At 43.8% G+C, this 23178-nt stretch overlaps 7 non-coding genes across 7 annotated transcripts; all 7 read left to right on the top strand.

The window, feature by feature from the left end:
• The first annotated feature begins 7136 nt into the window (after positions 1-7136).
• On the top strand, positions 7137-7218 carry trnas-gcu. The gene has a single exon. It is a non-coding gene; the product is annotated as a tRNA-Ser (tRNA).
• A 6582-nt stretch (positions 7219-13800) lies between these two features.
• Positions 13801-13882, top strand: trnas-gcu. The gene has a single exon. It is a non-coding gene; the product is annotated as a tRNA-Ser (tRNA).
• Positions 13883-15925: 2043 nt separating this feature from the next.
• trnas-gcu lies at positions 15926-16007 on the top strand. Its single transcript has one exon. It is a non-coding gene; the product is annotated as a tRNA-Ser (tRNA).
• Positions 16008-17146: 1139 nt separating this feature from the next.
• trnas-gcu lies at positions 17147-17228 on the top strand. Its single transcript has one exon. It is a non-coding gene; the product is annotated as a tRNA-Ser (tRNA).
• A 1227-nt stretch (positions 17229-18455) lies between these two features.
• Positions 18456-18537, top strand: trnas-gcu. The gene has a single exon. It is a non-coding gene; the product is annotated as a tRNA-Ser (tRNA).
• Positions 18538-21716: 3179 nt separating this feature from the next.
• Positions 21717-21798, top strand: trnas-gcu. The gene has a single exon. It is a non-coding gene; the product is annotated as a tRNA-Ser (tRNA).
• Positions 21799-22932: 1134 nt separating this feature from the next.
• On the top strand, positions 22933-23014 carry trnas-gcu. The gene has a single exon. It is a non-coding gene; the product is annotated as a tRNA-Ser (tRNA).
• The last annotated feature ends 164 nt before the right edge of the window (positions 23015-23178 follow it).

Genomic DNA, 23178 nt, shown 5'->3' with positions numbered 1-23178 from the left:
TTGGCACTGGAAGATTTTGACATTCACAAACACTGGTAAAATTGCTGACTGCCACAGCGAGAGCACAGGACTTGGTATCTGAGTGGTGAAGGCGATGAACTGCATGTGTGGATTATAACACCAACCTCTTCACAAAACATTTGTTATTTCCTCTCTTACATGGCCCCACATGAATATAGAATCCCTGCGGAATCCTAGAGTGACTAATAGGATTCAGGTATTGAGAATAGCTTCACCAAGGGCAACCTCAATGATGGGATTTGAACCGAAACACCTCAACACACTTAATCAAGCACTTGAGACCACTCGGCCTGACAACACTTTTGTTAAATGTCTCGATAGGATCGACACATGGCCTTGACATTGCTCTGCCGAACTTTCATTGATTTCAATCTAGGGTTTACATACTGCACCTACAGTTTTTTAAATTAATTTGCCACTTCAAAATACAGGATGAGGTGGCCGAGTGTTTAAGGAGAAGGACTGCTAATCTATTGTGCTCTGCATGCATGGGTTTGAATCCCATCCTCATCGTGTAACAATTACATTTCTGTGCTTTATTTTGGCACTGGAAGATTTTGACATTCACAAACACTGGTAAAATTGCTGACTGCCACAGCGAGAGCACAGGACTTGGTATCTGAGTGGTGAAGGCGATGAACTGCTAATCCATTGTGCTCTGCATGCATGTGTTAGAATCTCATTGTATAACAATTAAAATTCTGTGCTTTATTTTGGCACATAAGATTTTGAATTTCACAAACACTGGTAAAATTGCTGACTGCCACAGCGAGAGCACAGGACTTGGTATCTGAGTGGTGAAGGCGATGAACTGCATGTGTGGATTATAATACTAACCTCTTCACAAAACATTTCTTATTTCCTCTCTTACATGGCCCAACATGAATATAGAATCCCTGCGCAATCCTAGCGTGACTAATAAGATTCAGGTATTGAAGAATAGGTTCACAAGGGCAACCTCAATGGTGGGATTTGAACCGAACACCTCAACACACTTAATCAAACACTTGAGACCACTCTGCCTGACAACACGTTTGTTAAATATCTCGATGGGATCGACACATGGCCTTGCCATTGCTCTGCCGAACTTTCATTGATTTCAATCTAGGGTTTACATACAGCAACTACAGTTTTTTTTATTCATTTGCCAATTCAAAATAAAGGATGAGGTGGTCGAGTGGTGAAGGCGATGGACTGCTAATCCATTGTGCTCTGCATGCATGGGTTAGAATCTCATTGTATAACAATTAAAATTCTGTGCTTTATTTTGGCACATAAGATTTTGAATTTCACAAACACTGGTAAAATTGCTGACTGCCACAGCAAGAGCACAGGACTTGGTATCTGAGTGGTGAAGGCGATGAACTGCATGTGTGGATTATAACACCAACCTCTTCACGAAACATTTGTTATTTCCTCTCTTACATGGCCCCACATGAATATAGACTCCCTGCGCAATCCTAGAGTGACTAGTAAGATTCAGGTATTGAAGAATAGCTTCACCAAGGGCAACCTCAATGGTGGGATTTGAACCGACACCTCAACACACTTAATCACGCACTTGAGACCACTCGGCCTGACAACACGTTTGTTAAATGCCTCGATGGGATCGACACATGGCCTTGCCATTGCTCTGCAGAACTTTCATTGATTTCAATCTAGGGTTTACATACAGGAACTACAGTTTTTTAAATTCATTTGCCACTTCAAAATACAGGATGAGGTGGCCGAGTGTTTAAGGCGATGGACTGCTAATCCATTGTGCTCTGCATGCATGGGTTGGAATCCCATCCTCATCGTGTAACAATTAAATTTCTGTGCTTCATTTTGGCACTGGAAGATTTTGACTTTCACAAACACTGGTAAAATTGCTGACTGCCACAGCGAGAGCACAGGACTTGGTATCTGAGTGGTGAAGGCGATGAACTGCTAATCCATTGTGCTCTGAATGCATGGTTTTGAATCCCATCCTCATCGTGTAACAATTACATTTCTGTGCTTTTTTTTGGCACTGGAAGATTTTGACTTTCACAAACACTGGTAAAATTGCTGACTGCCACAGCGAGAGCACAGGACTTGGTATCTGAGTGGTGAAGGCGATGAACTCCATGTGTGGATTATAACACCAACCTCTTCACAAAACATTTGTTATTTCCTCTCTTACATGGCCCCACATGAATATAGAATCCCTGCGCAATACTAGAGTGACTAATACGATTCAGGTATTGAAGAATAGCTTCACCAAGGGCAACCTCAATGGTGGGATTTGAACCGACACCTCAACACACTTAATCAAGCACTTGAGACCACTCGGCCTGACAACACGTTTGTTAAATGTCTCGATGGGATCGACACATGGCCTTGCCATTGCTCTGCCGAACTTTCATTGATTTCAATCTAGGGTTTACATACAGCAACTACAGTTTTTTAAATTAATTTGCCAGGATGAGGTGGCCGAGTGGCTGAGGCGATGGACTGCTAACCCATTGTGCTCTGCATGCATGGGTTTGAATCCCATCCTCATTGTGTAACAGTTACATTTCTGTGCTTTATTTTGGCACTGGAAGATTTTGACTTTCACAAACACTGGGAAAATTGCTGACTGCCACAGCGAGAGCACAGGACTTGGTATCTGAGTGGTGAAGGCGATGAACTGCTAATCCATTGTGCTCTGCATGCATGTGTTAGAATCTCATTGTATAACAATTAAAATTCTGTGCTTTATTTTGGCACGTAAGATTTTGAATTTCACAAACACTGGTAAAATTGCTGACTGCCACAGCGAGAACACAGGACTTGGTATCTGAGTGGTGAAGGCGATGAACTGCATGTGTGTATTATAATACTAACCTCTTCACAAAACATTTCTTATTTCCTCTCTTACATGGCCCAACATGAATATAGAATCCCTGCGCAATCCTAGCGTGACTAATAAGATTCAGGTATTGAAGAATAGGTTCACAAGGGCAACCTCAATGGTGGGATTTGAACCGAACACCTCAACACACTTAATCAAACACTTGAGACCATTCGGCCTGACAACACGTTTGTTAAATGTCTCGATGGGATCGACACATGGCCTTGCCATTGCTCTGCCGAACTTTCATTGATTTCAATCTAGGGTTTACATACTGCACCTACAGTTTTTTAAAGCCATTTGCCACTTCAAATTACAGGATGAGGTGGCCGAGTGGTTAAGGCGATGGACTGCTAATCCATTGTGCTCTGCCTGCATTGGTTCGAAATCCCATCCTCATCGTGTAACAATTAAATGTCTGTGCTTTATTTTGGCACTGGAAGATTTTGACTTTTACAAACACTGGTAAAATTGCTGACTGCCACAGCGAGAGCACAGGACTTGGTATCTGAGTGGTGAAGGCGATGAACTGCATGTGTGGATTATAACACCAACCTCTTCACAAAACATTTGTTATTTCCTCTCTTACATGGCCCCACATGAATATAGAATCCCTGCGCAATCCTAGAGTGACTAGTAAGATTCAGGTATTGAAGAATAGATCCACCAAGGGCAACCTCAATGGAGGGATTTGAACCGACACCTCAACACACTTAATCAAGCACTTGAGACCACTCGGCCTGACAACACGTTTGTTAAATGCCTCGATGGGATCGACACATGGCCTTGCCATTGCTCTGCAGAACTTTCATTGATTTCAATCTAGGGTTTACATACAGGAACTACAGTTTTTTAAATTCATTTGCCACTTCAAAAACAGGATGAGGTGGCAGAGTGTTTAAGGCGATGGACGGCTAATCCATTGTGCTCTGCATGCATGGGTTCGAATCCCATCCTCATCGTGTAACAATTACATTTCTGTGCTTTATTTTGGCACTGGAAGATTTTGACTTTCACAAACACTGGGAAAATTGCTGACTGCCACAGCAAGAGCACAGGACTTGGTATCTGAGTGGTTAAGGCGATGAACTGCATGTGTGGATTATAACACCAACCTCTTCACAAAACATTTGTTATTTCCTCTCTTGAATGGCCCCACATGAATATAGAATCCCTGCGCAATCCTAGAGTGACTAATACGATTCAGGTATTGAAGAATAGCTTCACCAAGGGCAACCTCAATGGTGGGATTCGAACCGACACCTCAACACACTTAATCAAGCACTTGAGACCACTCGGCCTGACAACACGTTTGTTAAATGTCTCGATGGGATCGACACATGGCCTTGCCATTGCTCTGCCGAACTTTCATTGATTTCAATCTAGGGTTTACATACAGCAACTACAGTTTTTAAAATTAATTTGCCAGGATGAGGTGGCCGAGTGGCTGAGGCGATGGACTGCTAACCCATTGTGCTCTTCATGCATGGGTTTGAATCCCATCCTCATTGTGTAACAATTACATTTCTGTGCTTTATTTTGGCACTGGAAGATTTTGACTTTCACAAAAACTGGTAAAATTGCTGACTGCCACAGCGAGAGCACAGGACTTGGTATCTGAGTGGTTAAGGCGATGGATTGCTAATCCATTGTGCTCTGCATGCATGGGTTAGAATCTCATTGTATAACAATTAAAATTCTGTGCTTTATTTTGGCACTGGAAGATTTTGACTTTCACAAACACTGGTAAAATTGCTGACTGCCACAGCGAGAGCACAGGACTTGGTATCTGAGTGGTTAAGGCAATGGACTGCTAATCCATTGTGCTCTGCATGCATGGGTTAGAATCTCATTGTATAACAATTAAAATTCTGTGCTTTATTTTGGCACTGGAAGATTTTGACTTTCACAAACACTGGTGTTTAAGTGGACGAGTGGTTAAGGCGATGAACTGCTAATCCATTGTGCTCTGAATGCATGGTTTTGAATCCCATCCTCATCGTGTAACAATTACATTTCTGTGCTTTTTTTTGGCACTGGAAGATTTTGACTTTCACAAACACTGGTAAAATTGCTGACTGCCACAGCGAGAGCACAGGACTTGGTATCTGAGTGGTGAAGGCGATGAACTGCATGTGTGGATTATAACACCAACCTCTTCACGAAACATTTGTTATTTCCTCTCTTACATGGTCCCACATGAATATAGAATCCCTGCGCAATCCTAGAGTGACTAATAAGATTCAGGTATTGAAGAATAGCTTCACCAAGGGCAACCTCAATGGTGGGATTTGAACCGACACCTCAACACACTTAATCAAGCACTTGAGACCACTCGCCTGACAACACGTTTGTTAAATGTCTCGATGGGATCGACAAATGGCCTTGCCACTGCTCTACCAAACTTTCATTGATTTCAATCTAGGGTTTACAACACGTTTGTTAAATGTCTCGATGGGATCGACACATGGCCTTGCCATTGCTCTGCCTAACTTTCATTGATTTCAATCAAGGGTTTACATACAGCAACTACAGATTTTGAAAGTCATTTGCCACTACCAAAGTTCAGGATGAGGTGGCCGAGTGGTTAAGGCGATGGACTCCATTGTGCTCTGCATGCATGGGTTTGAATCCCATCCTCATCGTGTAACAATTACATTTCTGTGCTTTATTTTGGCACTGGAAGATTTTGACTTTCACAAACACTGGGAAAATTGCTGACTGCCACAGCGAGAGCACAGTTCTTGGTATCTGAGTGGTTAAGGCGATAGACTGCTAATCCATTGTGCTCTGCATGCATGGGTTCGAATCCCATCCTCATCGTGTAACAATTAAATTTCTGTGCTTTTTTGGCACTGGAAGATTTTGGACATTCACAAACACTGGTGCTTTATTTTGGCACTGGAAGATTTTGACTTTCACAAACACTGGGAAAATTGCTGACTGCCACAGTGAGTCCACATGACTTGGTATCTGAGTGGTGAAGACGATGGACTGGTAATCCATTGTGCTCTGCATGCATGGGTTCGAATCCAATCCTCAACGTGTAACAAATAAAATTCTGTGCTTTTTTTGGCACTGGAAGATTTTGACTTTCACAAAAACTGGTAAAATTGCTGACTGCCACAGCGAGAGCACAGGACTTGGTATCTGAGTGGTTAAGGCGATGGACTGCTAATCCATTGTGCTCTGCATGCATGGGTTAGAATCTCATTGTATAACAATTAAAATTCTGTGCTTTATTTTGGCACTGGAAGATTTTGACTTTCACAAACACTGGTAAAATTGCTGACTGCCACAGCGAGAGCACAGGACTTGGTATGTGAGTGGTGAAGGCGATGAACTGCATGTGTGGATTATAACACCAACCTCTTCACAAAACATTTGTTATTTCCTCTCTTACATGGCCCCACATGAATATTGAATCCCTGCGCAATCCTAGAGTGACTAATAAGATTCAGTTATTGATGAATAGCTTCACCAAGGGCAACCTCAATGGTGGGATTTGAAACGACACCTCAACACACTTAATCAAGCACTTGAGACCACTCTGCCTAACATTACGTTTGTTAAATATCTCGATGGGATCGACACATGGCCTTGCCATTGCTCTGCCGAACTTTCATTGATTTCAATCTAGGGTTTACATACAGCAACTAACGTTTTTTAAAGTCATTTGCCACTACCAAAATGCAGGATGAGGTGGCCGAGTGGTTAAGGCGATGGACTGCTAATCCATTGTGCACTGCATGCATGGGTTTGAATCCAATCCTCATCGTGTAACAATTACATTTCTGTGCTTTATTTTGGCACTGGAAGATTTTGACTTTCACAAACACTGGTAAAATTGCTGACTGCCACAGCGAGAGCACAGTACTTGGTATCTGAGTGGTGAAGGCGATGAACTCCATGTGTGGATTATAACACCAACCTCTTCACAAAACATTTGTTATTTCCTCTCTTACATGGCCCCACATGAATATAGAATCCCTGCGCAATCCTAGAGTGACTAAAAAGATTCAGGTATTGAAGAATAGCTTCACCAAGGGCAACCTCAATGGTGGGATTTGAAACGACACCTCAACACACTTAAACAAGCACTTGAGACCACTCTGCCTGACATTACGTTTGTTAAATATCTCGATGGGATCGACACATGGCCTTGCCATTGCTCTGCCGAACTTTCATTGATTTCAATCTAGGGTTTACATACAGCAACTACAGTTTTTTAAAGTCATTTGCCACTACCAAAATTCAGGGTGAGGTGGCCGAGTGGTTAAGGCGATGGACTGCTAATCCATTGTGCACTGCATGCATGGGTTCGAATCCCATTCTCATCGTGTAACAATTGCATTTCTGTGCTTTATTTTGGCACTGGAAGATTTTGACATTCACAAACACTGGTAAAATTGCTGACTGCCACAGCGAGAGCACAGAACTTGGTTTCTGAGTGGTGAAGGCGATGAACTGCATGTGTGGATTAAAACACCAACCTCTTCACAAAACATTTATTATTTCCTCTCTCACATGGCCCCACATGAATATAGAATCCCTGCGCAATCCTAGAGTGACTAATACGATTCAGGTATTGAAGAATAGCTTCACCAAGGGCAACCTCAATGGGGGGATTCGAACCGACACCTCAACACACTTAATCAAGCACTTGAGACCACTCGGCCTGACAACACGTTTGTTAAATGTCTCGATGTGATCGACACATGGCCTTGCCATTGCTCTGCCGAACTTTCATTGATTTCAATCTCGGGTTTACATACAGCAACTACAGTTTTTTAAATTAATTTGCCAGGATGAGGTGGCCGAGTGGCTGAGGCGATGGACTGCTAACCCATTGTGCTCTGCATGCATGGGTTTGCATCCCATCCTCATTGTGTAACAGTTACATTTCTGTGCTTTATTTTGGCACTGGAAGATTTTGACTTTCACAAACACTGGGAAAATTGCTGACTACCACAGTGAGTCCACAGGACTTGGTATCTGAGTGGTGAAGGTGATGGACTGGTAATCCATTGTGCTCTGCATGCATGGGTTCGAATCCAATCCTCAACGTGTAACAAATAAAATTCTGTGCTTTTTTTGGCACTGGAAGATTTTGACTTTCACAAACACTGGGAAAATTGCTGACTGCCACAGTGAGTCCACAGGACTTGGTTTCTGAGTGGTGAAGGCGATGAACTGCATGTGTGGATTAAAACACCAACCTCTTCACAAAACATTTATTATTTCCTCTCTCACATGGCCCCACATGAATATAGAATCCCTGCGCAATCCTAGAGAGACTAATACGATTCAGGTATTGAAGAATAGCTTCACCAAGGGCAACCTCAATGGTGGGATTCGAACCGACACCTCAACACACTTAATCAAGCACTTGAGACCACTCGGCCTGACAACACGTTTGTTAAATGTCTCGATGGGATCGACACATGGCCTTGCCATTGCTCTGCCGAACTTTCATTGATTTCAATCTCGGGTTTACATACAGCAACTACAGTTTTTTAAATTAATTTGCCAGGATGAGGTGGCCGAGTGGCTGAGGCGATGGACTGCTAACCCATTGTGCTCTGCATGCATGGGTTTGAATCCCATCCTCATTGTGTAACAGTTACATTTCTGTGCTTTATTTTGGCACTGGAAGATTTTGACTTTCACAAACACTGGGAAAATTGCTGACTGCCACAGTGAGTCCACAGGACTTGGTATCTGAGTGGTGAAGGCGATGGACTGGTAATCCATTGTGCTCTGCATGCATGGGTTCGAATCCAATCCTCAACGTGTAACAAATAAAATTCTGTGCTTTTTTTGGCACTGGAAGATTTTGACTTTCACAAACACTGGGAAAATTGCTGACTGCCACAGCGAGAGCAGAGGACTTGGTATCTGAGTGGTTAAGGCGATGGACTGCTAATCCATTGTGCTCTGCATGCATGGGTTAGAATCTCATTGTATAACAAATAAAATTCTGTGCTTTATTTTGGCACTGGAAGATTTTGACTTTCACAAACACTGGTAAAATTGCTGACTGCCACAGCGAGAGCACAGGACTTGGTATCTGAGTGGTGAAGGCGATGAACTGCATGTGTGGATTATAACACCAACCTCTTCACAAAACATTTGTTATTTCCACTCTTACATGGCCCCACATGAATATAGAATCCCTGCACAATCCTAGAGTGACTAATAGGATTCAGGTATTGAGAATAGCTTCACCAAGCGCAACCTCAATGGTGGGATTTGAACCAAACACCTCAACACACTTAATCAAGCACTTGAGACCACTCGGCCTGACAACACATTTGTTAAATGTCTCGATGGGATCGACACATGGCCTTGCCATTGCTCTGCCTAACTTTCATTGATTTCAATCAAGGGTTTACATACAGCAACTACAGTTTTTTTAAAGTCATTTGCCACTACCAAAATTCAGGATGAGGTGGCCGAGTGGTTAAGGCGATGGACTGCTAATCCATTGTGCTCTGCATTCATGGGTTTGAATCCCATCCTCATCGTGTAACAATTAAATTTCTTTGCTTTATTTTGGCACTGGAAGATTTTGACTTTCACAAAAACTGGTAAAATTGCTGACTGCCACAGCGAGAGCACAGGACTTGGTATCTGAGTGGTGAAGGCGATGAACTGCATGTGTGGATTATAACACCAACCTCTTCACAAAACATTTCTTATTTCCTCTCTTACATGGCCCAACATGAATATAGAATCCCTGCGCAATCCTAGCGTGACTAATAGGATTCAGGTATTGAAGAATAGGTTCACAAGGGCAACCTCAATGGTGGGATTTGAACCAAACACCTCAACACACTTAATCAAACACTTGAGACCACTCGGCCTGACAACATGTTTGTTAAATGTCTCGATGGGATCGACACATGGCCTTGCCATTGCTCTGCCGAACTTTCAATGATTTCAATCTAGGGTTTACATACAGCAACTACAGTTTTTTAAAGTCATTTGCCACTTCAAAAACACAGGATGAGGTGGCCGAGTGGTTAAGGCGATGGACTGCTAATCAATTTTGCTCTGCATGCATGATTTTGAATCCCATCCTCATCCTGTAACAAGTAAAATTATGTGCTTTATTTTGGCACTGGATGATTTTGACTTTCACAAACCCTTGTAAAATTGCTGAGTGCCACAGCGAGAGCACAGGACTTGGTATCTGAGTGGTGAAGACGATGAACTGCATGTGTGGATTATAACACCAACCTCTTCACAAACATTTGTTATTTCCTCTCTTACATGGCCCCACATGAATATAGAATCCTTGCGCAATCCTAGAGTGACTAATAGGATTCAGGTATTGAGAATAGCTTCACCAAGGGCAACCTCAATGGTGGGATTTGAACCGAACACCTCAACACACTTAATCAAGCACTTGAGACCACTCTGCCTAACATTACGTTTGTTAAATATCTCGATGGGATCGACACATGGCCTTGCCATTGCTCTGCCGAACTTTCATTGATTTCAATCTAGGGTTTACATACAGCAACTACAGTTTTTTAAAGTCATTTGCCACTACCAAAATACAGGCTGAGGTGGCTGAGTGGTTAAGGCGATGGACTGCTAATCCATTGTGCACTGCATGCATGGGTTCAAATCCCATCCTCATTGTGTAACAATTACATTTCTGTGCATTATTTTGGCACTGGAAGATTTTGACTTTCACAAACACTGGGAAAATTGATGACTGCCACAGCGAGTGCACAGGACTTGGTATCTGAGTGGTTAAGGTGGTGGACTGCTAATCCATTGTGCTCTGCATGCATGGGTTTGAATCCCATCCTCATCGTGTAACAATTAAATTTCTGTGCTTTATTTTGGCGCTGGAAGATTTTGACTTTCACAAACACTGGGAAAATTGCTGACTGCCACAGCGAGTGCACAGGACTTGGTATCTGAGTGGTTATGGCGATGGACTACTAATCCATTGTGCTCTGCATGCATGGGTTCGAATTCAATCCTCAACGTGTAAAAAGTAAAATTCTGTGCTGTATTTTGGCACTGGAAGATTTTGACTTTCACAAACACTGTTAAAATTGCTGACTGCTACAGCGAGAGCACAGGACTTGGTATCTGAGTGGTGAAGGCAATGAACTGCATGTGTGGATTATAACACCAACCTCTTCACAAAACATTTGTTATTTCCTCTAAAACATGTTAAACATATAAACATGTTAAATAAAGTTACTAACCCAGTCAGTCTCTGGGCCACATCCAGGTTCTTCATCAGTGGCACACATGAAGCAGTTGTTGGCTTTGTTTGAACTCTGAAAACATAGGCATGACCTGACCGAGGTCAAATGGAGGAAAACTCGCCTCCCTGCGGACCTGGCATCCTTTCACTCCCTCCTCTCTACATTTTCCTCCTCTGTCTCTGCTGCTAAAGCCACTTTCTACCACGCTAAATTCCAAGCATCTGCCTCTAACCCTAGGAAGCTCTTTGCCACCTTCTCCTCCCTCCTGAATCCTCCTCCCCCTCCCCCCCCTCCTCCCTCTCTGCAGATGACTTCGTCAACCATTTTGAAAAGAAGGTCGACGACATCCGATCCTCGTTTGCTAAGTCAAACGACACCGCTGGTTCTGCTCACACTGCCCTACCCTGTGCTCTGACCTCTTTCTCCCCTCTCTCTCCAGATGAAATCTCGCGTCTTGTGACGGCCGGCCGCCCAACAACCTATCCCCTTGACCCTATCCCCTCCTCTCTTCTCCAGACCATTTCCGGAGACCTTCTCCCTTACCTCACCTCGCTCATCAACTCATCCCTGACCGCTGGCTACGTCCCTTCCGTCTTCAAGAGAGCGAGAGTTGCACCCCTTCTGAAAAAACCTACACTCGATCCCTCCGATGTCAACAATTACAGACCAGTATCCCTTCTTTCTTTTCTCTCCAAAACTCTTGAACGTGCCGTCCTTGGCCAGCTCTCCCGCTATCTCTCTCTGAATGACCTTCTTGATCCAAATCAGTCAGGTTTCAAGACTAGTCATTCAACTGAGACTGCTCTCCTCTGTATCACGGAGGCGCTCCGCACTGCTAAAGCTAACTCTCTCTCCTCTGCTCTCATCCTTCTAGATCTATCGGCTGCCTTCGATACTGTGAACCATCAGATCCTCCTCTCCACCCTCTCCGAGTTGGGCATCTCCGGCGCGGCCCACGCTTGGATTGCGTCCTACCTGACAAGTCGCTCCTACCAGGTGGCGTGGTGAGAATCTGTCTCCTCACCACGCGCTCTCACCACTGGTGTCCCCCAGGGCTCTGTTCTTGGCCCTCTCCTATTCTAGCTATACACCAAGTCACTTGGCTCTGTCATAACCTCACATGGTCTCTCTTATCATTGCTATGCAGACGACACACAATTAATCTTCTCCTTTCCCCCTTCTGATGACCAGGTGGCGAATCGCATCTCTGCATGTCTGGCAGACATATCAGTGTGGATGACGGATCACCACCTCAAGCTGAACCTCGGCAAGACGGAGCTGCTCTTCCTCCCGGGGAAGGACTGCCCGTTCCATGATCTCGCCATCACGGTTGACAACTCCATTGTGTCCTCCTCCCAGAGCGCCAAGAACCTTGGCGTGATCCTGGACAACACCCTGTCGTTCTCAACCAACATCAAGGCGGTGGCCCGTTCCTGTAGGTTCATGCTCTACAACATCCGCAGAGTACGACCCTGCCTCACACAGGAAGCGGCGCAGGTCCTAATCCAGGCACTTGTCATCTCCCGTCTGGATTACTGCAACTCGCTCTTGGCTGGGCTCCCTGCCTGTGCCATTAAACCCCTTCAACTCATCCAGAACGCCGCAGCCTGTCTGGTGTTCAACCTTCCCAAGTTCTCTCACGTCACCCCGCTCCTCCGTTCTCTCCACTGGCTTCCAGTTGAAGCTTGCATCCGCTACAAGACCATAGTGCTTGCCTACGGAGCTGTGAGGGGAACGGCACCTCAGTACCTCCAGGCTCTGATCAGGCCCTACACCCAAACAAGGGCACTGCGTTCATCCACCTCTGGCCTGCTCGCCTCCCTACCACTGAGGAAGTACAGCTCCCGCTCAGCCCAGTCAAAACTGTTCGCTGCCCTGGCCCCCCAATGGTGGAACAAACTCCCTCACGACGCCAGGACAGCGGAGTCAATCACCACCTTCCGGAGACACCTGAAACCCCACCTCTTTAAGGAATACCTAGGATAGGATAAATAATCCCTCTCACCCCCCCCCCTTAAGTTTTAGATGCACTATTGTAAAGTGACTGTTCCACTGGATGTCATAAGGTGAATGCACCAATTTGTAAATCGCTCTGGATAAGAGTGTCTGCTAAATGACTTAAATGTAAATGTAAATGTAATGTAAATGCGATGGGCTGCTAATCCATTGTGCTCTGCATGCATAGGTTCGAATCCCATCCTCATCGTGTAACAATTACATTTCTGTGCTTTATTTTGGCACTGGAAGATTTTGACTTTCACAAACACTGGGAAAATTGCTGACTGCCACAGCGAGAGCACAGGACTTGGTATCTGAGTGGTGAAGGCGATGAACTGCATGTGTGGATTATAACACCAACCTCTTCACAAAACTTTTGTTATTTCCTCTCTTACATGGCCCCACATGAATATTGAATCCCTGCGCAATCCTAGAGTGACTAATAGGATTCAGGTATTGAGAATAGCTTCACCAAAGGCAACCTCAATGGTGGGATTTGTACCCGAACACCTCAACACACTTAATCAAGCACTTGAGACCACTCGGCCTGACAACACGTTTGTTAAATGTCTCGATGGGATCGACACATGGCCTTGCCATTGCTCTGCCTAACTTTCATTGATTTCAATCAAGGGTTTACATACAGCAACTTCAGTTTTTTGAAAGTCATTTGCCACTACCAAAATTCAGGATGAGGTGGCCGAGTGGTTAAGGCGATGGACTGCTAATCCATTGTGCTCTGCATGCATGGGTTCGAATCCCATCCTCATCGTGTAACAATTAAATTTCTGTGCTTTATTTTGGCACTGGAAGATTTTGACTTTCACAAACACTGGTAAAATTGCTGACTGCCACAGCGAGAGCACAGGACTTGGTATCTGAGTGGTTAAGGCGATGGGCTGCTAATCCATTGTGCTCTGCATGCATGTGTTAGAATCTCATTGTATAACAAATAAAATTCTGTGCTTTATTTTGGCACATAAGATTTTGAATTTCACAAACACTGGTAAAATTGCTGACTGCTACAGCGAGAGCACAGGACTTGGTATCTGAGTGGTGAAGGCGATGAACTGCATGTGTGGATTATAACACCAACCTCTTCAAAAAACATTTGTTATTTCCTCTCTTACATGGCCCCACATGAATATAGAAACCCTACGCAATCAATCCTAGAGTGACTAATAAGATTCAGGTATTGAAGAATAGCTTCACCAAGGGTAACCTCAATGGTGGGATTTGAACCGACACCTCAACACACTTAATCAAGCACTTGAGACCACTCGGCCTGACAACACGTTTGTTAAATGTCTCGATGGGATCGACACATGGCCTTGCCAGTGCTCTACCAAACTTCATTGATTTCAATCTAGGGTTTACAACACGTTTGTTAAATGTCTCGATGGGATCGACACATGGCCTTGCCATTGCTCTGCCTAACTTTCATTGGTTTCAAACTAGGGTTTACATACAGCAACTACAGTTTTTTAAAGTCATTTGCCAATTCAAAATAAAGGATTAGGTGACCGAGTGGTTAAGGCGATGGACTGCTAATCCATTGTGCTCTGCATGCATAGGTTCGAATCCCATCCTCATCGTGTAACAATTACATTTCTGTGCTTTATTTTGGCATTGGAAGATTTTGACTTTCACAAACACTGGGAAAATTGCTGACTGCCACAGCGAGAGCACAGGACTTGGTATCCGAGTGGTAAAGGCGATGAACTGCATGTGTGGATTATAACACCAACCTCTTCACAAAACATTTGTTATTTCCTCTCTTACATGGCCCCACATGAATATAGAATCCCTGCGCAATCCTAGAGTGACTAATAAGACTCAGGTATTGAAGAATAGCTTCACCAAGGGTAACCTCAATGGTGGGATTTGAACCGACACCTCAACACACTTAATCAAGCACTTGAGACCACTCGGCCTGACAACACGTTTGTTAAATGTCTCGATGGGATCGACACATGGCCTTGCCAGTGCTCTACCAAACTTCATTGATTTCAATCTAGGGTTTACAACACGTTTGTTAAATGTCTCGATGGGATCGACACATGGCCTTGCCATTGCTCTGCCTAACTTTCATTGATTTCAATCAAGGGTTTTACATACAGCAACTACAGTTTTTTGAAAGTCATTTGCCACTACCAAAATTCAGGGTGAGGTGGCCGAGTGGTTAAGGCAATGGACTGCTAATCCATTGTGCTCTGCATGCATGGGTTTGAGTCCCATCCTCATCGTGTAACAATTACATTTCTGTGCTTTATTTTGGCACTGGAAGATTTTGACTTTCACAAACACTGGTAAAATTGCTGACTGCCATAGCGAGAGCACAGGACTTGGTATCTGAGTGGTGAAGGCGATGAACTGCATGTGTGGATTATAACACCAACCTCTTCACAAAACTTTTGTTATTTCCTCTCTTACATGGCCCCACATGAATATAGAATCCCTGCGCAATCCTAAAGTGACTTGTAAGATTCAGGTATTGAAGAATAGCTTCACCAAGGGCAACCTCAATGGTGGGATTTGAACCGACACCTCAACACACTTAATCAAGCACTTGAGACCACTCGGCCTGACAACACGTTTGTTAAATGTCTCGATGGGATCGACACATGGCCTTGCCAGTGCTCTACCAAACTTCATTGATTTCAATCTAGGGTTTACAACACGTTTGTTAAATGTCTCGATGGGATCGACAAATGGCCTAGCCATTGCTCTGCCTAACTTTCATTGATTTCAATCAAGGGTTTTACATACAGCAACTACAGTTTTTTGAAAGTCATTTGCCACCACCAAAATTCAGGATGAGGTGGCCGAGTGGTTAAGGCGATGGACTGCTAATCCATTGTGCTCTGCATGCATGGGTTCGAGTCCCATCCTCATCCTGTAACAATTACATTTCTGTGCTTTATTTTGGCACTGGAAGATTTTGACTTTCACAAACACTGGTAAAATTGCTGACTGCCACAGCGAGAGCACAGGACTTGGTATCTGAGTGGTGAAGGCGATGAACTGCATGTGTGGATTATAATAACACCAACCTCTTCACAAAACTTTTGTTATTTCCTCTCTTACATGGCCCCACATGAATATTGAATCCCTGCGCAATCCTAGAGTGACTAATAGGATTCAGGTATTGAGAATAGCTTCACCAAAGGCAACCTCAATGGTGGGATTTGAACCCAAACACCTCAACACACTTAATCAAGCACTTGAGACCACTCGGCCTGACAACACGTTTGTTAAATGTCTCGATGGGATCGACACATGGCCTTGCCAGTGCTCTACCAAACTTCATTGATTTCAATCTAGGGTTTACAACAGGTTTGTTAAATGTCTCGATGGGATCGACACATTGGCCTTGACATTGCTCTGCCTAACTTTCATTGATTTCAATCAAGGGTTTACATACAGCAACTACAGTTTTTTGAAAGTCATTTGCCACTACCAAAATTCAGGATGAGGTGGCCGAGTCGTTAAGGCGATGGACTGCTAATCCATTGTGCTCTGCATGCATGGGTTTGAGTCCCATCCTCATCGTGTAACAATTACATTTCTGTGCTTTATTCTGGCACTGGAAGATTTTGACTTTCACAAACACTGGTAAAATTGCTGACTGCCACAGCGAGAGCACAGGACTTGGTATCTGAGTGGTGAAGGCGATGAACTGCATGTGTGGATTATAACACCAACCTCTTCACAAAACTTTTGTTATTTCCTCTCTTACATGGCCCCACATGAATATTGAATCCCTGCACAATCCTAGAGTGACTATTAGGATTCAGGTATTGAGAATAGCTTCACCAAAGGCAACCTCAATGGTGGGATTTGAACCCGAACACCTCAACACACTTAATCAAGCACTTGAGACCACTCGGCCTGACAACACGTTTGTTAAATGTCTCGATGGGATCGACACATGGCCTTGCCATTGCTCTGCCTAACTTTCATTGATTTCAATCAAGGGTTTTACATACAGCAACTACAGTTTTTTTGAAAGTCATTTGCCACTAGCAAAATTCAGGATGAGGTGGCCGAGTGGTTAAGGCGATGGACTGCTAATCCATTGTGCTCTGCATGCATGGGTTCGATTCCCATCCTCATCGTGTAACAATTACATTTCTGTGCCTTCTTTTGGCACTGGAAGATTTTGACTTTCACAAACACTGGTAAAATTGCTGACTGCCACAGCGAGAGCACAGGACTTGGTATCTGAGTGGTGAATGCGATGAACTGCATGTGTGGATTATAACACCAACCTCTTCACAAAACTTTTGTTATTTCCTCTCTTACATGGCCCCACATGAATATTGAATCCCTGCGCAATCCTAGAGTGACTAATAGGATTCAGGTATTGAGAATAGCTTCACCAAAGGCAACCTCAATGGTGGGATTTGAACCCGAACACCTCAACACACTTAATCAAGCACTTGAGACCACTCGGCCTGACAACACGTTTGTTAAATGTCTCGATGGGATCGACACATGGCCTTGCCAGTGCTCTACCAAACTTCATTGATTTCAATCTAGGGTTTACAACAAGTTTGTTAAATGTCTCGATGGGATCGACACATTGGCCTTGCCATTGCTCTGCCTAACTTTCATTGATTTCAATCAAGGGTTTTACATACAGCAACTACAGTTTTTTGAAAGTCATTTGCCACTACCAAAATTCAGGATGAGGTGGCCGAGTGGTTAAGGCGATGGACTGCTAATCAATTGTGCTCTGCATGCATGGGTTCGAGTCCCATCCTCATCCTGTAACAATTACATTTCTGTGCTTTATTTTGGCACTGGAAGATTTTGACTTTCACAAACACTGGTAAAATTGCTGACTGCCACAGCGAGAGCACAGGACTTGGTATCTGAGTGGTGAAGGCGATGAACTGCATGTGTGGATTATAATAACACCAACCTCTTCACAAAACTTTTGTTATTTCCTCTCTTACATGGCCCCACATGAATATTGAATCCCTGCGCAATCCTAGAGTGACTAATAGGATTCAGGTATTGAGAATAGCTTCACCAAAGGCAACCTCAATGGTGGGATTTGACCCAGAACACCTCAACACACTTAATCAAGCACTTGAGACCACTCGGCCTGACAACACGTTTGTTAAATGTCTCGATGGGATCGACACATGGCCTTGCCAGTGCTCTACCAAACTTCATTGATTTCAATCTAGGGTTTACAACAAGTTTGTTAAATGTCTCGATGGGATCGACACATTGGCCTTGCCATTGCTCTGCCTAACTTTCATTGATTTCAATCAAGGGTTTTACATACAGCAACTACAGTTTTTTGAAAGTCATTTGCCACTACCAAAATTCAGGATGAGGTGGCCGAGTGGTTAAGGCGATGGACTGCTAATCCATTGTGCTCTGCATGCATGGGTTTGAGTCCCATCCTCATCGTGTAACAATTACATTTCTGTGCTTTATTTTGGCACTGGAAGATTTTGACTTTCACAAACACTGGTAAAATTGCTGACTGCCACAGCGAGAGCACAGGACTTGGTATCTGAGTGGTGAAGGCGATGAACTGCATGTGTGGATTATAACACCAACCTCTTCACAAAACTTTTGTTATTTCCTCTCTTACATGGCCCCACATGAATATTGAATCCCTGCGCAATCCTAGAGTGACTATTAGGATTCAGGTATTGAGAATAGCTTCACCAAAGGCAACCTCAATGGTGGGATTTGAACCCGAACACCTCAACACACTTAATCAAGCACTTGAGACCACTCGGCCTGACAACACGTTTGTTAAATGTCTCGATGGGATCGACACATGGCCTTGCCAGTGCTCTACCAAACTTCATTGATTTCAATCTAGAGTTTACAACAAGTTTGTTAAATGTCTCGATGGGATCGACACATTGGCCTTGCCATTGCTCTGCCTAACTTTCATTGATTTCAATCAAGGGTTTACATACAGCAACTACAGTTTTTTGAAAGTCATTTGCCACTACCAAAATTCAGGATGAGGTGGCCGAGTGGTTAAGGCGATGGACTGCTAATCAATTGTGCTCTGCATGCATGGGTTCGAGTCCCATCCTCATCCTGTAACAATTACATTTCTGTGCTTTATTTTGGCACTGGAAGATTTTGACTTTCACAAACACTGGTAAAATTGCTGACTGCCACAGCGAGAGCACAGGACTTGGTATCTGAGTGGTGAAGGCGATGAACTGCATGTGTGGATTATAACACCAACCTCTTCACAAAACTTTTGTTATTTCCTCTCTTACATGGCCCCACATGAATATTGAATCCCTGCGCAATCCTAGAGTGACTAATAGGATTCAGGTATTGAGAATAGCTTCACCAAAGGCAACCTCAATGGTGGGATTTGAACCCGAACACCTCAACACACTTAATCAAGCACTTGAGACCACTCGGCCTGACAACACGTTTGTTAAATGTCTCGATGGGATCGACACATGGCCTTGCCATTGCTCTGCCTAACTTTCATTGATTTCAATCAAGGGTTTTACATACAGCAACTACAGTTTTTTTGAAAGTCATTTGCCACTAACAAAATTCAGGATGAGGTGGCAGAGTGGTTAAGGCGATGGACTGCTAATCCATTGTGCTCTGCATGCATGGGTTCGAGTCCCATCCTCATCGTGTAACAATTACATTTCTGTGCTTTATTTTGGCACTGGAAGATTTTGACTTTCACAAACACTGGTAAAATTGCTGACTGCCACAGCGAGAGCACAGGACTTGGTATCTGAGTGGTAAAGGCGATGAACTGCATGTGTGGATTATAAAACCAACCTCTTCACAAAACTTTTGTTATTTCCTCTCTTACATGGCCCCACATGAATATTGAATCCCTGCGCAATCCTAGAGTGACTAGTAGGATTCAGGTATTGAGAATAGCTTCACCAAAGGCAACCTCAATGGTGGGATTTGAACCCGAACACCTCAACACACTTAATCAAGCACTTGAGACCACTCGGCCTGACAACACGTTTGTTAAATGTCTCGATGGGATCGACACATGGCCTTGACAGTGCTCTACCAAACTTCATTGATTTCAATCTAGGGTTTACAACACGTTTGTTAAATGTCTCGATGGGATCGACACATGGCCTTGCCATTGCTCTGCCTAACTTTCATTGATTTCAATCAAGGGTTTACATACAGCAACTACAGTTTTTTGAAAGTCATTTGCCACTACCAAAATTCAGGATGAGGTGGCCGAGTGGTTAAGGCGATGGACTGCTAATCCATGCTCTGCATGCATGGGTTTGAGTCCCATCCTCATTGTGTAACAATTACTTTTCTGTGCTTTATTTTGGCACTGGAAGATTTTGACTTCATTGTGCTCTGCATGCATGGGTTCGAGTCCCATCCTCATCGTGTAACAATTACATTTCTGTGCTTTATTCTGGCACTGGAAGATTTTGACTTTCACAAACACTGGTAAAATTGCTGACTGCCACAGCGAGAGCACAGGACTTGGTATCTGAGTGGTGAAGGCGATGAACTGCATGTGTGGATTATAACACCAACCTCTTCACAAAACTTTTGTTATTTCCTCTCTTACATGGCCCCACATGAATATTGAATCCCTGCGCAATCCTAGAGTGACTAGTAGGATTCAGGTATTGAGAATAGCTTCACCAAAGGCAACCTCATGGTGGGATTTGAACCCGAACACCTCAACACACTTAATCAAGCACTTGAGACCACTCGGCCTGACAACACGTTTGTTAAATGTCTCGATGGGATCGACACATGGCCTTGCCATTGCTCTGCCTAACTTTCATTGATTTCAATCAAGGGTTTTACATACAGCAACTACAGTTTTTTGAAAGTCATTTGCCACTACCAAAATTCAGGATGAGGAGGCCGAGTGGTTAAGGCGATGGACTGCTAATCCATTGTGCTCTGCATGCATGGGTTCGAGTCCCATCCTCATCGTGTAACAATTACATTTCTGTGCTTTATTTTGGCACTGGAAGATTTTGACTTTCACAAACACTGGTAAAATTGCTGACTGCCACAGCGAGAGCACAGGACTTGGTATCCGAGTGGTAAAGGCGATGAACTCCATGTGTGGATTATAACACCAACCTCTTCACAAAACATTTGTTATTTCCTCTCTTACATGGCCCCACATGAATATAGAATCCCTGCGCAATCCTAGAGTGACTAATAAGATTCAGGTATTGAAGAATAACTTCACCAAGGGTAACCTCAATGGTGGGATTTGAACCGACACCTCAACACACTTAATCAAGCACTTGAGACCACTCGGCCTGACAACACGTTTGTTAAATGTCTCGATGGGATCGACACATGGCCTTGCCAGTGCTCTACCAAATATCATTGATTTCAATCTAGGGTTTACAACACGTTTGTTAAATGTCTCGATGGGATCGACACATGGCCTTGCCATTGCTCTGCCTAACTTTCATTGATTTCAATCTAGGGTTTACAACACGTTTGTTAAATGTCTCGATGGGATCGACACATGGCCTTGCCATTGCTCTGCCTAACTTTCATTGATTTCAATCAAGGGTTTACATACAGCAACTTCAGTTTTTTGAAAGTCATTTGCCACTACCAAAATTCAGGATGAGGTGGCCGAGTGGTTAAGGCGATGGACTGCTAATCCATTGTGCTCTGCATGCATGGGTTCGAGTCCCATCCTCATCGTGTAACAATTACATTTCTGTGCTTTATTTTGGCACTGGAAGATTTTGACTTTCACAAACACTGGTAAAATTGCTGACTGCCACAGCGAGAGCACAGGACTTGGTATCTGAGTGGTGAATGCGATGAACTGCATGTGTGGATTATAACACCAACCTCTTCACAAAACTTTTGTTATTTCCTCTCTTACATGGCCCCACATGAATATAGAATCCCTGCGCAATCCTAGAGTGACTAATAAGATTCAGGTATTGAAGAATAGCTTCACCAAGGGTAACCTCAATGGTGGGATTTGAACCGACACCTCAACACACTTAATCAAGCACTTGAGACCACTCGGCCTGACAACACGTTTGTTAAATGTCTCGATGGGATCGACACATGGCCTTGCCAGTGCTCTACCAAACTTCATTGATTTCAATCTAGGGTTTACAACACGTTTGTTAAATGTCTCGATGGGATCGACACATGGCCTTGCCATTGCTCTGCCTAACTTTCATTGATTTCAATCAAGGGTTTTACATACAGCAACTACAGTTTTTTGAAAGTCATTTGCCACTACCAAAATTCAGGATGAGGTGGCCGAGTGGTTAAGCCGATGGACTGCTAATCCATTGTGCTCTGCATGCATGGGTTCGAATCCCATCCTCATCGTGTAACAATTACATTTCTGTGCTTTATTTTGGCACTGGAAGATTTTGACTTTCACAAACACTGGTAAAATTGCTGACTGCCACAGCGAGAGCACAGGACTTGGTATCTGAGTGGTGAAGGTGATGAACTGCATGTGTGGATTATATAACACAACCTCTTCACAAAACTTTTGTTATTTCCTCTCTTACATGGCCCCACATGAATATTGAATCCCTGCGCAATCCTAGAGTGACTAATAGGATTCAGGTATTGAGAATAGCTTCACCAAAGGCAACCTCAATGGTGGGATTTGAACCCGAACACCTCAACACACTTAATCAAGCACTTGAGACCACTCGGCCTGACAACACGTTTGTTTAATGTCTCGATGGGATCGACACATGGCCTTGCCATTGCTCTGCCTAACTTTCATTGGTTTCAATCAAGGGTTTACATACAGCAACTTCAGTTTTTTGAAAGTCATTTGCCACTACCAAAATTCAGGATGAGGTGGCCGAGTGGTTAAGGCGATGGACTGCTAATCCATTGTGCTCTGCATGCATGGGTTCGAGTCCCATCCTCTTCGTGTAACAATTAAATTTCTGTGCTTTATTTTGGCACTGGAAGATTTTGACTTTCACAAACACTGGTAAAATTGCTGACTGCCACAGCGAGAGCACAGGACTTGGTATCTGAGTGGTGAAGGCGATGAACTGCATGTGTGGATTATTATAACACCAACCTCTTCAC

The sequence above is a fragment of the Oncorhynchus gorbuscha genome, linkage group LG14, assembly GCF_021184085.1.
Source record: "Oncorhynchus gorbuscha isolate QuinsamMale2020 ecotype Even-year linkage group LG14, OgorEven_v1.0, whole genome shotgun sequence".
Classification (NCBI taxonomy): domain Eukaryota; kingdom Metazoa; phylum Chordata; class Actinopteri; order Salmoniformes; family Salmonidae; genus Oncorhynchus; species Oncorhynchus gorbuscha.
The sequence above is the reverse complement of the archived record's forward strand: the minus strand, read 5'-3'. Positions and strand labels throughout refer to the sequence as shown.